Genomic DNA, 19,231 nt, shown 5'->3' on the forward strand with positions numbered 1-19,231 from the left:
CATTCTTTCAAAAGAATATTTTGAAATATTCTTTTCAAATATTTGGAATATTTGAAAATATGTATTTCCTATTCAAATCAAAAAACAAATTTAAAACAAAAAGCATAAACCATGAATACAAATAATTCTTATACAATTAAAATATGTAAGTGACATGACAAAGATACAAAGAACACTACAGATTCAGGGGACAAAGAGATGGCTTTCATCTACACAGATAGAAAAACTGTAAACAAGGCGATGGCACATGAGATGGGCCATAAATGAAGGCTAGAACAGTTTTATAACAGAAATCATTCCAAGGAAGAGAATACCTGAGTATAGAAACAAAGCTGGAAAGAGATGGAGCATGTTTAGAAAAGTGTTAACGTAGATATGTACCCTATATATAAGGTGCCATACTCTTTTCTATGACTAAATAAAAATTATTCCATGGTTAGCAGCTTAAATCAACACAGATCTATCATCTCACAGTTCCTGTGGTAAGGAGTCTGGGTTAGCCGGGTCCTCTGGTCAGGATCTCACTAGGCTGAAATCAGTGTCTATCAGGGCTATGGTTTCATCTAGAGTGTGGGATCCTCCTCCAAGATCACTGGTTGTTTCAGAACTCAGTTCCTTGCCATTGTTAAGACTGACCTCCATTCTCTTGCTGGTTGTCAGCCAGAAGCCACACTCAGCCCCTTGATGTCACTCCCAATTCCTCACCACATGGTCCCCTCAGTAGGCCCTCTAATGCTACCAAGTATTGAATTTCTTGAACTGCAGGAAAAATCCTTTTAAAAGCTCACCTTATTGGATCAGGCCAGGTTTTTTATTAAAGTGGACTGAGTTGTAACCTAATCACAGGTGTGATGACTCAACATATTCACAAGTTCTGCCCAAATTCAAATGAAAAGGATTATAGAGGAGCCACTAAAGAGGACCATACCAAACAAGCACACCAGAGAATAAGAATCTTGGAGGTCATCTTAGACTCTGCCTAGCACAGATGGTAACAAAAGATAAAAATAAAATCTCTTCAGAACTATACCAAAATTCATCTAAATAGTTTTCCCTCCTAACATATATGCATAATTACAGCTGCATCTGAGGACCTCACCACATTTGGTAACTGTGTCTTCTTTGGTTATTCATGGTACCGTTTACTATGTGGTTGTATTTAACAAGTGGGAATATTTGCCTCTCTTTCACATTCAACATGAACCATCCCTCCCTCTGATTATCATATATTGTACTCCTGCCTAGTTTCTCTGTTACTATTAGATTCATATTGACTTATTAAGGTCTTCCCTCATTCCACAAAGACCCAAAATCTTTGTTGCATATTTCCCCCTCATCGTTGGACTTTATTTTTCTGACCTTGTGTGTTAGTTCATGCTATAAAACTGTTTGTTGGCATTCTATAGTTATCTAGCTTCCACCTTATCTATTCAAGGAAAAAGAACTGCAAATGACACGGCTTTGCAAAATGTCTGCCTAGGGCCATATGGATATTAAGTATACACATAATTAATATTTCTACAATGCTGAATATGATTCTTTAGAAGCACAAGTCTCAGAGTTAGAAATGCTTTTCCTTTGATCTGGCAGCTCATAATTTTTCTCACAGACAAAAATAAAAAGCACTTGCTAGTTTTGCCTGCTGATCTGGAAAGAAAACATTATGTTGACAGACAAAGAAACAAAACACTATGAAAAGAAGGAACACCTTATATAGCTGTTAGTCTCTCATAACAATGTGGCATAAGATTCAAGATCTTTTCAGACAACTATTACCATTGCTATATTGAGTTAACAAGGTAATCTGTATTCAGCTTTAAATACAGCACTAGTATAGCTGTTTTCTGAGAAGGAGGGATTTATTTAAAATTACTGTTTAATGGAAGAGATGACAAAATAGACTTTGCTAGAAATAATTAAAATTTTAACAGTCTCAGTTCATAAACAATGGCTTTCAACTTTCAAAGAGTCAGACTGTCAAGCCAAGTACAAGGGAATCCACTTTCTTTGATAGCAGCTTTATAGGATAATAATTAATTAAGCCTACAAGTACCAACCAAGTCCTGACTAAATATAAAACACTATCTAGTAGGTAGGTGATGGGGAAGACCAAAAGATTCAGAATGAATCAACCATGAATCCTGCCTTCAGGTTATTTATAATAGGTCAAAAGAAAATCCTGAGGGCAAGATAATCCAGTTTTCTTTTCCCTTTTATAGCAGACACTCCATGATCCCTAACTCTTAGTAATCCTGCCCTTGAGTATGAGCAGGGACTTGTATCTAATTCAAACAATTTGGCAAAGGTGATAGGAGGTAAGTGATTACCTGTATGTGATTATGATTTGTAAGACTGTGGAACTCTTTTTTTTTTAACATTTTTTTAAATTGAAGTATGACTAATATACAAAGTTGTATTAAATCCATGTGTATGGCAAAGTGATTCAGCTTTATATATACATTGTTTTTCAAAGTCTTTTCCATTATAGGTCATTACAAGACATTGGATATAGTTCCCTACGCTATATAGTAGGTCCTTGTTGTTTACCTACATATGGTGGTGGTGGCTTAGTGGTGGTTTAGTCACTAAGTCATATCCGACTCTTGCACCCTCATGGACTGTACCTGCCAAGCTTCTCTGTCCATGGGATTCTCCAGGCAAGAATACTGGAGTTGGTTGCCACTTCCTTCTCCAGGGGATCTTCCCGACCCAGGGATCAAACTCACATCTCCTGCACAGCAGGCAGATTCTTTACCACTAAGCCACCAGGGAAGTTTACGGTAATATTATTACCGAGCAACAGACAACCATATATATCTTCCTTCTTACATGAGTTGAGTTGTCCACATATCATAAGAGGTAAATGCAAGCATTCTAAACATCAGATCACCACTGGCAATATGAAACCCCTAGCTTATACACCAGAATCAGTCACACACTTATACTCTTTGTAAGATTCAAACTCCAATTTGTTGCCAATATTGCCAAAACGGCCAGTAACTTGATTCAACAGATCAAAAACCAAAGATCAGCTGCATATTCTTACTATGTACATTCTCAGAGAGCAAGCAGTTTCCATTTCCTGACTAAATTATCAGAACAAGCCACCAGGCTTATTAAGTACTAAGTATGAGGTATAACTGACAAAATTATAATATTTAAAGTATACAGCATGATGATTTGACACACATAAACACTGTAAAATGATTCTCACCATCAAGTTTAATTAACACATCTGTCACCTCATATATATATATATATATATATATATATATATATATATACACACCCTTTTTTTAATAATCTTCTTTTAAGTGACAATTAGCCCCTGATTTGGGCTTCCCTGGTAGCTCAAACGGTAAAGAATCTGCCTGCAATGTGGGAGACCTGGGTTCGATTCCTGGGTTGGGAAGATCCCCTGGAGAAGGGCATGGCAACCCACTCCAGTATTCTTGCCTGGAGAATCCCCATGGACAGAGGAGCCTGGTGAACTACAGTCCATAGGGTTGTAAAGAGTCAGACATGACTGAATGACTAAGCACACACAGCCCCTGTTTGAGGACATCTATTCATCATAAACAAATTAGAGTAAGCCTACATACCATCTGAAGGTTCTTACCATCATTCTCTCAGAAATTCCATCATCACAGGTTCATTGTAGCACAAATATTTTCACAAGAAATTGAAAGGATATATTAGCACAATTTTTTTTCAGGAGCATAAATGTAACTAAAAAAAAAGCAATTAAAAAGATTTATTTTTTATTATTCAACAGTGAGAAAGATACAAAGTACTCGCCTGTCACTGTATTTATTTAATGCTCACTTTTTAAAGAGTAAATTCATTTAGTTACTTGTAAAACACAAAATGTGGGACAAAATATATGCCTAGAGTAATGTAGTTTTCTCCTTTGTAAAAGAAGATACACTATGTTATTTTATTTAATTTTTCTGTGTACAGAAAAAGTGAATCAATAACCTATTTCCAAATGGGCAACTAATTAAATTAACTCTTATTGCATATTAAGAGAGTTGTTTTAATTTCCTCTAATTACACACAATAAAAAAGGCTTTTTGTAAATCATTAACAGTTGAAAAGTACTTTCATTGACAATTTAGGTAGATAAAATATTCACGGCTGTGTGAGAAAATCATTCCTGTAATATTAGTAAATGCATAATCACATTTCCAAAACTAAGGAAATAAAAGCAAAATCACTGGAAAGAATATATACTTACTCTAAATAAATCCTGAGAACATGCCCAAGGATAAGTGTACAAAGCATAACCATAACTCGATTATGTGCCAACAGTGCCTGGAGGTATCTCTCTCTGGATTGCGTTTCTGAACATCTGGGTCAGTCCTATGGCTGAAACAACAATGTCCTAAATAGGGCGTGAGAATAAATGAAATGCACAATAATGTAAACCAAAAAATCTCCTGGATACAAAGGGGCACTAAATGTAATAATGTTTAAAATCAGCATAAGCTAAGCTAAGCTAAGTTGCTTCAGTCGTGTCCGACTCTGTGCGACCCCATAGACGGAAACCCACCAGGCTCCCCCGTCCCTGGGATTCTCCAGGCAAGAGTACTGGAGTGGGTTGCCATTTCCTTCTCCAATGCATGAAAGTGAAAAGTGAAAGGGAAGTCGCTCAGTCGTGTCCGACTCTTAGCAACCCCATGGACTACAGCCTACCAGGCTCCTCCATCCATGGGATTTTCCAGACAAGAGTACTGGAGTGGGGTGCCATTGCCTACAGAAGCCCAAAACAAAACAAAAATATTATAAGGCTTTTGGAAAAAATAGAAAAAAAAAAAAAAAAGAAGGGTAAATTGAGAATAACCTACAGATCTCTGACAACAGTGAGAGGCTTTATTTTCTCAGGCTCAAAAATCACTGCAGATGGTAACTGTAGCCATGAAATTAAAAGACACTTGCTCCTTGGAAGAAAAGCTATGACAAACCTAGACAAAATATTAAAAAGCAGACACATTACTTTACCAACGAAGGTCCATATAGTCAAAGCTATGGTTTTTCCAGTAGTCATGTGTGGATGTGAGAGCTGAACCGTAACAGAGGGCTGAACGCTGAAGAATTGATACTTTTGAAATGTGGTGTTGGAGAAGAACTCTTGAGAGTCCCTTGGGCCGCAAGGAGATCAAACCAGTCAATCCTAAAGGAAATCAATTCTGAATATTCATTGGAAGGACTATGATGAAGCTGAAGCTCCAATACTTCAGCTACCTGATGTGGAGAGGGGACTCATTAGAAAAGACCTTGATGCTGGGAAAGACTGAAGGCAGAAGAAGGGAACGACAGAGGACGAGATGGTTGGATGGCATAACTGACTCAACGGACATGAGTTTGAGCAAGCTCCAGAAGATGGTGAAGGACAAGAAAGCTTGGTGTGCTGCAGTCCATGGGGTCACAAAGACCTGGACACAACTGAATGACTGAACAACAACAGATCTCTATTCTTGCCTCAGTTAGGGACAAGAGTCACATACTGGTCTCTCACCTGCTACTTCTAGTTATGAATAGTATCTGATGAACCAAATTCATGAGCATCTAGCCCACAGTACAAAACAGAGTAGCTTTGTCCTAAAATGGTTATTCTATCCTATTTGCTAGAATTCATTCAAGAGGCCTCTGGATCACTGCTTTTTTCAGACCTGTAATATGCACCAATAATTGACTTAGTCATTGATCTCTCCTACTAAGACATACAATAATATGACTGGCCAGTCTGCCCTAACCCTACACCCTGACCTGCACTAAGCATCTCACATATGCAACAGAATGTCTTAAATAGGCCCTGTATTACACAAAACTTTACAAACTTTTCTATAAGAGGTTTACAAACTTTTCCTATAAGATGCCAGATAGTAAATATTTTAGGTTTTGCACGCCATACAGTCTCTGCAAAAGCTATCCAACTTGATGGCGTAAAAGCAGCAATAGAAAATATGTAAATGAATGGGTATGGCTATGTTCCACTAAAATGTTATTTACAAAAAGCAAACTACAGGCTTGGACCACAACCCATAGTTTGCCAACCCCTGATATGAAAACTCAGAGAACCCACACCTCAAATCTTTCTCAGTCTAATAAGAAGCTAAAAAGTATGCCTTTGGTAGAGAAGAGAAGAAAGACTAATATTTTTTATTCTGTCTTTAAAATACCAAAAGCATATCTAGCTCAGACCAAAGGACTTGTGACACGCTCTGAATGAATAAACTAAGACTTTATGGTAGATGACAGATGATGAAGAGTGAAGATGGTCAATAATTTGAACCAATAACAAATGGTTACTGAAAATCATTGGAATCATAGAAATTCTAACCTAAAAATGTTACATTTTTTTCCTGTCAATATTTAACAACACATACCCTCCCCTCTCCTACTTTTTCACTCCTTCCATTGATTACCTTCTGTGATGACAGATAAAACAAGCAGCTGATAGTAATAATAGCTTCCAACTAATCTCCCTGCTTCCAGGAATGAAGTATCTAAAACACAATTCTGTTCTCTTATGATAAATTGCCAGCTTAGTGATGATTAAGTCTACAGACTCTTGGATCAAAGAGAACTGAGTATAAGTCTAGACCATCATTTACTAGCTGTGTGACCATGGCAAGTTATATAACCTCTCCAAGGTTTCCCTTCTTTATCTACAGAATGGTTATAAAGTAGCAAAAAATTCATAAAGCCATGGTAAGGAGTATATAAGGTAATTCATATAAAGTGTTCATCAAAATACCTGATACATTAAAACCATTCAACAAATGTATATAATATGATTATGGTAACTGGAGGGTTTAAAACAGTCTGCAAATCCTTTGACACTCTTCCCATTGAGATGTAGGATCTATGTGTCCTTCCTTTGAATCAGTCAGCCTTGCTAAGTTGCTTGTAACAATGAGAATGCAACAGAGCTGACAGTGTGATTTCTGAGGCTAGGTCAGAAAAGGCCATACAGCTTTATCTGGTTCTCTTGAAACACTCACTTTAAAGCCACATAAGAAATCCAAGTACCTTGACATTGCCATATTAGAGAGACCCATATAAGCACTCCAATCAACAAATCAGCCTTACACCCACCTGACAATACCTGCTACCAGCATGTGAGTAAGCCATTTTGGTCAACCTTCATGACAGAAACAGGGGAGGAGTAGAATGGAAGGATGTTGAGGAGGCTTTCTACCATGTCTATTATATTATTTCATTTCCTCTGGAAGATTAGTAGACTTAACAAAGGTCCATGATTGGCACTTCATAAATATTTATTTAAAGAATATTTTATGCATCTTTGTCTCTTTACTAGCTCCTTTTCCTCCTTCTCTCTGGCTCTTTCCTGTCAAAAAAAAAAATGTTGCTACTAATTTTTGTTCACTTAATTCTTTCCACCCCACTACAAAATGTAAGTCATGTAGTCTTTCTTACCCTAAAAAAAATCATTCTCTGTTTCTATACTTCTCAACTTACTGGCGCATTATTTTTTTTTCTTCACTGTCAGACTTCAAGAAAGTAGTATGCTCTACCTATCTTCACTGCTTCTTCACTCACTGATACTTCAGCTCCTTGTAAACTGAATTTTCTCTTATCACTCAGCCATTCTCTCAAATGTCCCAGGTATATTTCTTTTGTTCCCAAATTTAGTGCCCTTCTTCCTCAGTCCTATTTTCCCACGATTTCTTTGCTTCATCTAGTGCTGCTGAAGGTTCATGCCTTTGGAAACACTTCTCTTTGTCTTGATGATACTTCTGCTTCTCTGATTGCTTTGTTCTGTCTTTTTTGGGTTTTTTGTTTGTTTTTTGTTTTACTGAACTCTCCTTTACCTTCCCTGATCTCTTCAAATGCAGACAGTCTCCAAGGTTCTACCTATACCATACTTCCTTATCTTTTCTAGCTCTCAACCTCACCTGTCATAATATGCTAGATGTTTCCCAAATCACAAGTCCTTACCTCTGTTCTGTTTTCCAGTCATTAATTTGTAACTGCTAGCTGAATATTTTCACCTGTATGTTCTCTCGAAGCCAATATATCAAAAACTGTCCATATTATTTAAATGCTTTCTTCTCTGTAATCACTCTCTTTTTCAGTTTAACTTGATTGAGGCTTTTGATAGCTAGGTCGAAGATCTATCATGGTAAATGTCATATTGCACTTGAAAATATAGGGTATTTCAAATATCTTTTGATATTGATTTCTAACATAATTCCACAGTGATAAGAGAACAGACTCTGTAGGATTTCAATAACTTTAGACCATGAGATGCTTGCACCTTCTTTTATGCCTTTGGATATGTTACAGTGTCTCCTAGTTTACAGTCCATGGACACTTGAATAGAATTTGTATCCTGTTGTGTGAAAACTGTATAAATCTTAATGATATTGAATTGGTTCACAGTGCTTTTCAGGTCTACTATATCCTGAAAGTGAGTGAAAATGAAAGCCACTCAGTCATGTCCAACTCTTTGCGACCCCATGGACTTAGTCCATGGAATTCTCCAGGCCAGAATACTGGAGTGGGTAGACTTTCCCTTCTCCAGGGCATCTTTACTTCTCTGTACATTCATTCTATTAATTTTTGAGAGTTTGATATTGAAACTCTAACTAAAAATCTTATTTATCTACTTAAAAATTGTAACATATAGTAGAACTATATGTAACCTTACTGTGTATTTTCCAAGTTTCCTTTAAATGTGTTACCATACTTTTATAATTAAAAAAAAATTTTTTTAAGCTGTCCATATACTCTTCCCTGCCCCCCTTCTGGTCTGTGCTAAACTCTGAATGATGTTACCATTCTCTTAGTCATATAGATTCCAAGCTTATGAGAGTCTTTGACTTCTCCCTTTGTTTACTCACCATAGCTTCAGTTTTCCCTACTGGAACTGCTCAGAGAAACTGTCAGCTCTGTAAAGGACAGGACCATAGTATGCTTATTTTTCCTGTTTCCAGTTCCTAGAATAATATCTGGTAGATACATAGCAGGTGGTGTTGATCTAATGGATGACTGATTTTCTTATTGATTTTATCTGTGTAATACCCCTGTGATTGGTATTATTTTTTTAACTTTAATTATCACTGTTTTTATTCTAGTTCAGGTCTCTGTCATCTTTGATTTGGTCTCCTGTAATGATCTCTTAATTACTTTGTCTCCTTTTTTGCAATTTACTGTATATATTATTTTATATATACTTTCTAAACTACAGACCTAGTTATATCATCACACTCCTTAAAAACTTTAGTGACTCATTTCCAAACCTAATAAAAGTTGCCCAGTTTGATTTTCAAGTTCTTCCATGATTTAACCTTAAATAATCTTTCAACCTTTATGTTCTTTTCTTCTTTATTTTTTAAGTAAATAAAAAAGTCAGAATCATATAGTATTACAAAAGAGAAAGGAAGAGACAGAGAAAGAAAGAAAGAGGGAGGGGAGGAGGGGCGAAGGAAGGAAAGAAATCAAGGAAAAAGTATACCATTCTAGCCATAGCAAAAAAGGAGGAGGTTTCTTGGAGACTGAAAGAATGATAAAAAGAGAGGGGGAGGCAAAAGACAGCATTTATGCCAGCTATTTACTTAGACAAACTTAGTACCGTTTTAATTTAGATACAAAGAGACATATTCTCATATTCTGGCTCTTTAAAAAAGTTCTTCCAGATGGTCTCACCTCCCTAGAGTGACAGCACCCAGTGTAGCCTTACACATATTGGGAATTCAATTAAACACTACTGACCATCTGATTGAGAATTCGCAGTCTGGAGTAGCTGACTCAATACAAACATATGGCTTAGTCTCCATCAAAGGAAAAATCAAGTCACTGTATTCACTTCTCCAATGCTGCATCTCCTTTGCAATGTGGGAGAAAACAGAAGTGAACTAATAAAAATAGACCATGTAAAGAAGATTAGGGAACAAACTATAGAATACAAAATTTCTCTAATTTTATCATAAAATCAGTATTCTCCAGCTAATCAACACTGAAATATTTCCTAATTCAATTAAATCAATGCTTACTGAGTACTACTTCAGAATATTTAAAATGAAGAAGGCACAATCAGAGCTCACGCTGCAAAAAGAGAAGCACAGGAATGATTATAATGTGAGGTTGAATGATTAAGTATGGAAAGTGAAAAAAAGGGAAGAAAACAATATTAAAACATTTTAACCATATAAAGAACCATATGAAATATTCATAGATAGCAAAACAAAGGTTCAGACAGGATAAAAACATTTATCAAGGTCATATAGCAAGTATACAGTAGAGTATAGATTCAAATTCAGGACTGTGCTTGCATGGTAAGTCACTTCAGTTGTGTCCGACTCTCTGCAACCCTATGGCCTGTAGCCCGCCGGGCTCCTATGTCCATGGGATTCTCCAGACAAGAATGCTGGAGAGGGTTGCCATGCCCCCCTCCAGGGGATCTTTCCAACCCAGGGATTGAACCAGCATCTCTTACATCTCCTGCATCGGCAAGTAGGTTCTTCACCACTTGTGCCACCTGAGAAGCCACTAAATTCAGCACTACCTGACCCCAAAATTCAATCTCTCCCAAAGGACAGATAAATCATCTCTGGTTGGCTAGTTGGATGGAGGTTTGGAGGCTGGTAGAGAGAAACGAGGAACAAGTTTCTTAGGAAGGCAGCTGTTTCAGGTAGCACCTGGAAAGATACAAACAATTTTGAAAAGCTAAGATGTTAAGGAAGGAGAACAATTCCAGGGTAGAGAGAAACAAGAAACAAGTTTCTTAGGAAGGCAGCTGTTTCAGGTAGCACCTGGAAAGATACAAACAATTTTGAAAAGCTAAGATGTTAAGGAAGGAGAACAATTCCAGGGGAAACAGCTAAGGCACAGAAATAGGGTCAATATTTGGAGAATGTATTTACTTAGTTACTTGGTTCAGATAATCTACAGCACAAACTCTTTACAAATAAATATTAAATTGGATACACATTTTCAGGGCCAAATATTGAGGTTAAGTGATTATGACATTGATCCAGTCAAAAGTCTAAACTAGGATCTCAGCAGTTAAAAAGGAGAGAGGAGACTGATTTGAGAGGCAATATGCAAAATTACTCTATATTTACTCCACATTTAAGGGAGGAAAAGGCAGGGAAGTTCAATAAATGAGCTTGAATTAGGAAGGGAAAACTATCCCTGTCCTACCCCTCTTTACCCTCATAGGCAAACTGGCCCACAGGCAATACCTATCCCACCCGCTGTTTTTATAAATAAAATTCTATTGGAACACAGCCATGTCCAGTCATTCATGAATCATTAATGACTGCTTTCACCTTACAACAGCAAAAAACCATACAGTCAATTAAAATCTAAAGCATTAACTTTCTAGCTCTAGCCCCATACCTTATAATCCACTGTTCCAACTCTTTCAGCAGTTTGTTCTGATCTAAATATGAAGCGTATAAAGCTATTTCTTAATTGATCAATTTCTAAGATTATCATTTTAATTCATATCACAGTAGAAATACATATTTAAAACAGTAATCATAAGGCAGTTCTATTTCCAGTTTTTTAAGGAATCTCCACACTGTTCTCCATAGTAGCTAAACATCACTATGATTTTCTTCATTATTGAACCTAACGATGAAATGTGACTGTTTCCATACTGCTAAGTCACTTCAGTCGTGCCCAACTCTTTGTGTATCCTGCATTGGCAGGTGGTTTCTTAATCACTATCACCACCTGGGAAGTCCAGTTGTTTTCATATTTATAAAAATGTCTTTCTGAAGTTAGTAATTATCACTTCCATCATTTACCTATCACTATTTTATTCCAAATCCAACACGTTTGTCAACTGTCAATTTTTTTTTCAAATGTTCAAACATACCAAATACTTCATTGTTCCTCTCAAAAGCTTCCACAGTCCTCCATCCTTTTTTCCAATCTAGACCAGTTGCTCTCTAAGCCAAATGAACAGTTATTTTCATAGAACCTCTTTTCTTTGCCCTCCTATATTGAATTCTTTGTTTTCTTCATTCTGTGTCTTTTTCTTTATTGATTTCCTTCTTTGTTTTATGCAAGCTAAACCTTGAGAAGCTTTCTATGAAAGGACACATAAGACATAAATGCTTTAATCCTTCTATGTCTCAGCACTTCTTTATTCTACCCTCATATCTAATCAATAGTTCGGCTGAATAAAGAAACAAAGCTGAAAATTATTTTCCCTCATAATTCTAAAAGCTTTGCACCCTTGTCTTTTACAATCCACTGTTGCTCTTAAAAGTCTGATGTTATTCTGATTTCTATTCTTCTCTATGTGACTTCCTTCTGTTTTCATTTTACTTTATATATCCTCCACAAAGCTTCCAGGATTTTACTTTAATCCATGATGTCCTTAAATTTTAGCATGATGTAGCTTCATAGTCTTTTCTCATTAATTATGCTAGAAACTTGGCGGGTGGGGGAGCGCTTTTCAGACTAGAGACTTTAATCCTCCAGTACGAGGAAATTTTCTTGTAATATTTCTTTGATAATTTCCTTCAGGCCTTATTTTTGTTCTCTATTTGTATCATTATCCATGGCCACAATAATGACGCCTAACAAAGCATCCTAAATTTCAGTGGCTTAAAATAATAACCATTTATAATCGTTCTGGATTCTACCAGTCAGCTAAGCAGTGCCACTGATCTTGGCTGGGTTTGTTTAGACAGTTCTTTCTGGTCTTGGCTGGGCAAGAAATTTTGTGGTGGCCTGGCCATTAGCGGAATTAAAATGGCATTGCTAAGATTAGGTCTGTTCCATGAGCCTCATCCTCTAGCAGGGCAGCTCAGGCAGTTCTCATGATAATCACAGAGGTTTTAGACAGGAAGCAGAAATGTATTTTAAGCTTCCATACCAAATTTTCTACTCCTCATTGACCAAATTAAGTCACAGAATCAAGTACAAAGCAAGTATCAGAGAGTACAACCAAAGAGCTTGGATACATGGATTCATATATGGAATTCCTATTAGTTAGATCTCAAGTATGCTGGATTGATCTTCTAATTTTCTATCCTCCTGGCCTCCAATGTCTAGCACAGTACTTCAGTAAATATTTTGATGACTTTAATAACTTGGAACTCAGTCCATCTACATGTATGTTCTCTGTAATCCAAGCTATAGGCTTTTGGTTCATGTTTTTTTCAGTGATCATGTAATGAGCTCTTAAAACCCATAAATGGCTATTATAGAAACAGGCAACAGCCTCTAAGGTGACTACAAAAAGAAGATATTAAATGTCAGGTCTCCAGAGTTAGACAGGGGAAGGCCTTTTAAAGGCTGCTCTGATGTACAGAGTCAAACCATATTGTTCCCCCTGGGGGGCAGGAAGCAACAGATGATTAAGATTGGTCAGCATGGGTTGGAAAGAAGACTGTGTAGAGATCCAAGTCCAGAAAACAAGAAATTAAAGTCTCCCCCATTTTCCATGGTGAAAAACAAGCCAAGAAGTCTGGGAACCAAATGGGGGCAACAGTGTCTGAGGTGTCAAACGTCAGGAAGGAGTTAAGGACCTGCAAGCCAGTATATTACAGCATTGTTGGGAAAAAGGGCAAAGTCTCAATGGTGAAGGCAAAGAGCCTGGGAACATAGTAGGTCAAAGAACAGAAGACAGAGTGAGTTGGAGCCTAAGGCAGGTTTCACTTGATGGTTAACTATTTGCCACAAGGCTTAGAATATGAGTGAAGTATTTTTCAACTGGATTTCTCAACCTTGGCATTACTGACATTTTGGGCCATTTAAGTCTTTGTTGGGGGTGGGGCACAGCTGAACTTTGCACTGTGGGATTGCTGCATCCTTAGCCTATGTCTACTAGATGCCAAAAAAATGCCTTCAGACATTGCTGAGTGCCTCCCCCCCCCCCCCCGCCCCGAGCACAAAATCACTCCTGGTTGAGAACAAATGTTTTACCTGGTTGAATCAAGTGGCTACTTTTGACTAAAGAAAGGGTGAGGGGAAACAGTGATTATAAGTGACCGTATTAAGACACTTTCTCCTTGGAATAAAAGCTATGACAAACCTAGACAGTATATTCAAAGCAGAAACATCACTTTGCTGACAAAGGTCTGTACAGTCAAAGCCATGGTTTTTCCAGTAGTCACGTATGGATGTGAGAGCTGGACCGTAAAGAAGCCAAAGCTGAGAACCGAAGAATTGATGCTTATAAACTGTGGTTCTGGGGAAGACTCTTGACAGTCTCTTGGACAGCAAGGAGATCAAACCAGTCAATCCTAAAGGAAATCAACCCTGAATATTCATTGGAAGGACTAATGCTGAAGATGAAGCTCAAGAACATTGGAGCTGATGTGAAGAGCTGACTCATCAGAAAAGACACTGATGCTAGGAAATATTTAAGGCAGAAGGAGAAGGGGGAGACAGAGGATGAAATGGTTGGATGGCATTATCAACTCAATGGACATGAGTTTGAGGAAACTTGGAGAGATGGTTAAGGACAGAGAAGCCTGGTGTGGGCAGTCCATTGGGTTGCAAAGAGTCATACACAACTGAAAGACTAAACAACAATAAATGTAAATGTTACATCTTTTTGTGTGAATTCCAAAAGGAACCAGGACCAAAGGTAACCTAAGATGAACACAGACCAAGAAGCAGCCTTGTATTTGCAAGTGCATGGAAATGTGAATGATTTTAAATTATAGTGAAGAAACAGTGTTTGGAGAAAGAAGATTGGAGTTGACATGATCAATAGCTTACAACTTAATATATAAGACAGATATGTAAATAAATTATTCATAGTTAGACTGATTACAATAAGATTATCCCTATTTTATAGATCAAAAAAAGAATTCCTTCCTCAGAATTGACAGAAATAACAGTCCCCAAATAAAAGTATATAGAATGAATGAATGAGTAAATAACCAAGCAGATGGATAAATGAGAAACAAAACAGCAAACTAGTAAAGCTCTTTGGGGGTCTTAGGCAAGGTGGTACATCATGTAAATGAGAGCTTCATTATTCTACTACATATCTTCATTTTCCTTAAATGTCATTCTCACTATAAATGCTAATTGGTTTAGCATATATAATAAATTAATCTGGTGGTAGAAGAATTCTGTAATAATCCATGCTGAAAAATCTTTGCTTCTCAGCTTTGCAGATAATGAAACTTCTAAAATAGATTGAGCCCATTAGTCTGTGCATAGACTAGATTGATACCAGACTAGAGTACACCATACAGCCTCTCCAGATGTTTACAGCCAGTTGTCCATCTGATTGGTCAGTCTTTGTGCATTATTGGTTGTTAAACAGTTTTAATGTCATGTTGGATTGGCACAGTCTCTGAATTTTAGAGCAACAGGCAGAGTTTCCAAGAAAAGAGATAACTGTACTACATTCTTTCTACCTCTAAAACTATAAAATACTAGTTATCAACTGAAATAGCACAACAGATCCAGAGTTAGACTGATTCAGCCTCTGTAACACCTTGTTAACTCATGATGACCATTCATATTTCAGTTGCCTTGAAATATCTGATGCTACGGCTGAGATTATCTCTGTTCTTCATGAGATGGAGTCATATAAAGCTGGGTTTGAACCTGAGTACCATCAGGGTCTATGTGACTGTGACTAAGATGTTTAACTTCTTTTAAGGCAGAAGTGTATATGGGACTCTAAACACATGAAAATGAGGATAATAATATCTCATAGGTTTACTGTAAGAACTATTAAGGAAATGATAAATCTATGACTAGCACGTGCTAGGTGCTCAATGAATAAAAGCCTATTTTTTAATATAAATTTACTGACCACACTATCTTACAACTCTTTCCTCTTGGCTTCACCTTCTTTATATTGTTCCTCTTTATCAACTTGTCATTCATTCTTTCCTTTATTCAAAGTTATGAAGAGTATACACTTGCCACTGCCTCTCCTAAAATGTCTTCAGATATCTCTGGAATTCATAGTGAAAAGTAGAAGTTAAGGTTCCAAACTGGTCTCCACCCTTAAAAATAAAACTGCTTGCTTTTATTGTAAAGTGCCCCCTCCACCATCTCTGATAATTTTCCAGCATTGAGTAAAGAATATTTCTGGCTTTTAAGTCAAGCAGTAATGGATTTCAAATCCAATTGTGTTTCTCACTTAGTCAAGTTACTTGGTCTAGTTACTAAATTTCTGAGTCTCAATGTCCCATAAACTAACACATTTATGCCAATCAGCACAGTGCCTACAAAATAATAGGTACTCTAGCAAGTCATTTTGGAGAAGGCAATGGCACCCCACTCCAGTACTCTTGCCTGGCAAATCCCATGGACGGAGGAGTCTGGTGGGCTGCAGTCCATGGGGTCACAAAGAGTCGAACACGACTGAGCGACTTCACTTTCACTTTTCACCTTCATGCACTGGAGAAGGAAATGGCAACCCACTCCAGTGTTCTTGCCTGGAGAATCCCAGGGATGGGGGAGCCTGGTGGGCTGCCGTCTATGGGGTCACACAGAGTCAGACACGACTGAAGTGACTTAGCAGCAGCAGCAGCAAGTGATTTAGTTTTTCTCTGCACTGAGGTTGCTAACCAAACCTATGTTCTCAGTCAACAATTTCTCTCAAAGATACAATCCATAAGGATATAAAGTCTAAACTATGTGTCATTATCATGCCCTGTTCCACAACTATTCACTCATTTACTTATTCAACAATTTTCTAAATGCCTTGTGGTTCTAGGAATAAAACAATATTTATATAGCACTTTAAAAGATAACTAAGCCAAGGTTTCAGGACTGAAGCAGCTCAGGGTCTAGTGGGAAGGCAAATATGCAAACCAACAATTACAATGCAGTATTCTAAGTGCTAAAAATAGAGATGTGTACAAGGTGCCCAGATGCATAAAAGAGAGATCAGGCAAAGCTTCCCAGAAGAGATGATTATGCTGGAATTGAGTCTAGGAGGATGAACAGGGCTTCGCTGAGCACAAAAGGGAAAGATGGGTATTCCAGGGAGAATAACAATGGAAAGTGCATGATGCCTGCTGACAACGCCAAGTACAGGAATCAGATATGATTGGAAGATTCTATTGCAGAGGACTGGTGGAAAATGAGGCAGGTTGGAAGGAGCCAAATCACAAAAAGTCTCAAACAATATGCCAGAGAGTTTAGACTTTATTCTTTAAGCAACAGAGAATCATTGATTTCTAAGTCAGAGAATAACATGTTTTAAAACAATTCCTCTAATGGCAGAGGAAGGAAAGCGGAGGGAGGGCTGACACTGAAAGTGGTGATAACAAATGGATGCAAGCAGAAAGAGAAAGGGTCAAGGATGGCTCTAGGGTTTCTAGTTTAGACAAATGGTGCATGGTGGTTCCACTGACAAAAAGGACCCAGACGTGGCAGAGCAGAACTGTGGGTAAAGATAATGAAATTTTGGAGTTTCATACCTCTATTGAGGAGGAGATGTTCAAAACATCATTGGGAACAACATGTCTGAAGTACAATAGAGAGGACTAAAATAGAGATTTATGATTTATGATCGATATTTGTGAGAAATAATTTTTAAAATCAAGGTACATGATTTTTAAAAGAAATGTAATTTGTTTAGGCCTCTCTAGACTTCAAATAAAAAGATTATAAATTAAAAACTTTAAATTACTGTCTATTCCACATATATTAAATTTTAACATAAAAAACATAAAAAGACATCAACATATTAATGAAAACAATAAACTCTTACCAAAGATAAGTATTTTATATTAATTTACTTATCACTTTTTTAAGCAGTCTTCTAATAAAGACATTCTCCTTACCTATAAAGTTAATATAGCTCTAAAATAATGTTTTCATGGCAAAAAAAATAAAGCATGCTTCATCTTCTGAATAATCAAGTATGTTTAATTTCCTGAGTAAATATTACTCATACTTGACACTGAACAGAGTCCAAATTCACTGAAGGAGCTAAGAAATTTCTAAAATCCTAGCAGCAATAAGCCTCACCCAGAGAATATAGTCAAGAGCTTATTATAAAGAACTAAAAGTCAGCGTCACACCAAAATTTTAAGTAACACCGTGCAACCCTCTACTTAATAAATTATTTCAAAATCAGGTCACAACTGACACTATCTCAGGCAGACGGGAGAGAGCAGATAAGCAGAGAAAATTTCCTTTTCTCTACTGAAGCATGTCCACCAACTGTCATATCTGGAAAATAGCCAAAATGAGCACTTTGTTTGCAAAAAACCAGGAGACTCGAAATATTGGCAAAATGTGTGGTTATAAAATATGGAATTGTAGAGAATTCTATTAAGAGTCTCATTTATGGATATTTGGAAACATTTCTAAGACATAGATTACAAGCATAAGTCCGTCCATGTAACAAGCTCTAAAAGCCAAAGGTAGAGCCCCATGAATCCCTGGGGATAATCTTTACCCTTTTTTTTCAGACTATGGACATCTAGCCAGGGTTAAGGTCCCCTTATACACTTCCAAGCCAGATACCTGCCTCATAGGTGTCTACCTGAATTAGCTACATGAATTACCTTGGGAAACCATGGTCAAACTATGTCTCTTTCTCTTAACCTTCTTTTCCTTATGTTTCTTAATCCTTCTATTCTTTCTTTGTCATGGAGCATTTTCTAGTTTCCTTACGACAGGGTTTACCAGAGAAAGCTGACACAGCTGAGAGTTTGCTGGAAAAAAACAGCTGAACCATTAACAAGGCAGAGAGAAAAGAGGAAGGAAAAACAGAAATGTTAACAACTGAGAGGAAAAGCCTGGACTTTGTTCAAATCTGTGTAAACTTATAACTCTAGATTAATGTTCTCAATTCAGATCAGGGGCCATGGGCAACTAAGAGTCACAAGGGTTTTCTAAATGGACTTCTCACTGACTTAAATACATTTTAGCACAGGGAACTCTGCTCAATGTCATGTGACAGCCTGGATGGGAGGGGAGTTTGGGGGAGAATGGATACATGTATATGTATGGCTGAGTCCCTTTTTTATCCACCTGAAACTATCACAACATTGTTAATCAGCTATACTCCAATACAAAATAAAAAGTTTAAAAAAATAAGATACATATTTTAAAATGTAATACTAGGAGCCAGGATAATGTTCACAGCTAACAACCAGGGAAAAGAGAATGACAGACGATCATTTTGAGAACCTTTACTATTAGAAACTCCCTGGAAGTTATAACATTGCTACTAACACCACTGTCATCTTAGACAAGATAACAAGCCCAATTGTGTCACACAGTATTCTGGCTCTTTAAGTAAGTGAGG

General features: G+C 37.1%; 1 protein-coding gene and 1 long non-coding RNA gene across 9 annotated transcripts in view; both read right to left on the reverse strand.

The window, feature by feature from the left end:
- ANKS1B (ankyrin repeat and sterile alpha motif domain containing 1B) overlaps positions 1–19,231 on the reverse strand; it is a 1,153,827-nt gene that overhangs the window by 1,108,875 nt on the left and 25,721 nt on the right. The window lies entirely within an intron of this gene.
- LOC147372282 (uncharacterized) lies at positions 3,637–4,524 on the reverse strand. Its single transcript, XR_015163970.1, has 2 exons — positions 4,238–4,524; positions 3,637–3,729 (listed from the first exon to the last, which is right to left on the reverse strand). It is a non-coding gene; the product is annotated as an uncharacterized LOC147372282 (long non-coding RNA).

Source organism: Bos grunniens, chromosome 5 (genome assembly GCF_055505025.1).
Source record: "Bos grunniens cultivar Pamir isolate PY7600 chromosome 5, Bosgru_T2T1.0, whole genome shotgun sequence".
In the NCBI taxonomy this organism is placed as follows: domain Eukaryota; kingdom Metazoa; phylum Chordata; class Mammalia; order Artiodactyla; family Bovidae; genus Bos; species Bos grunniens.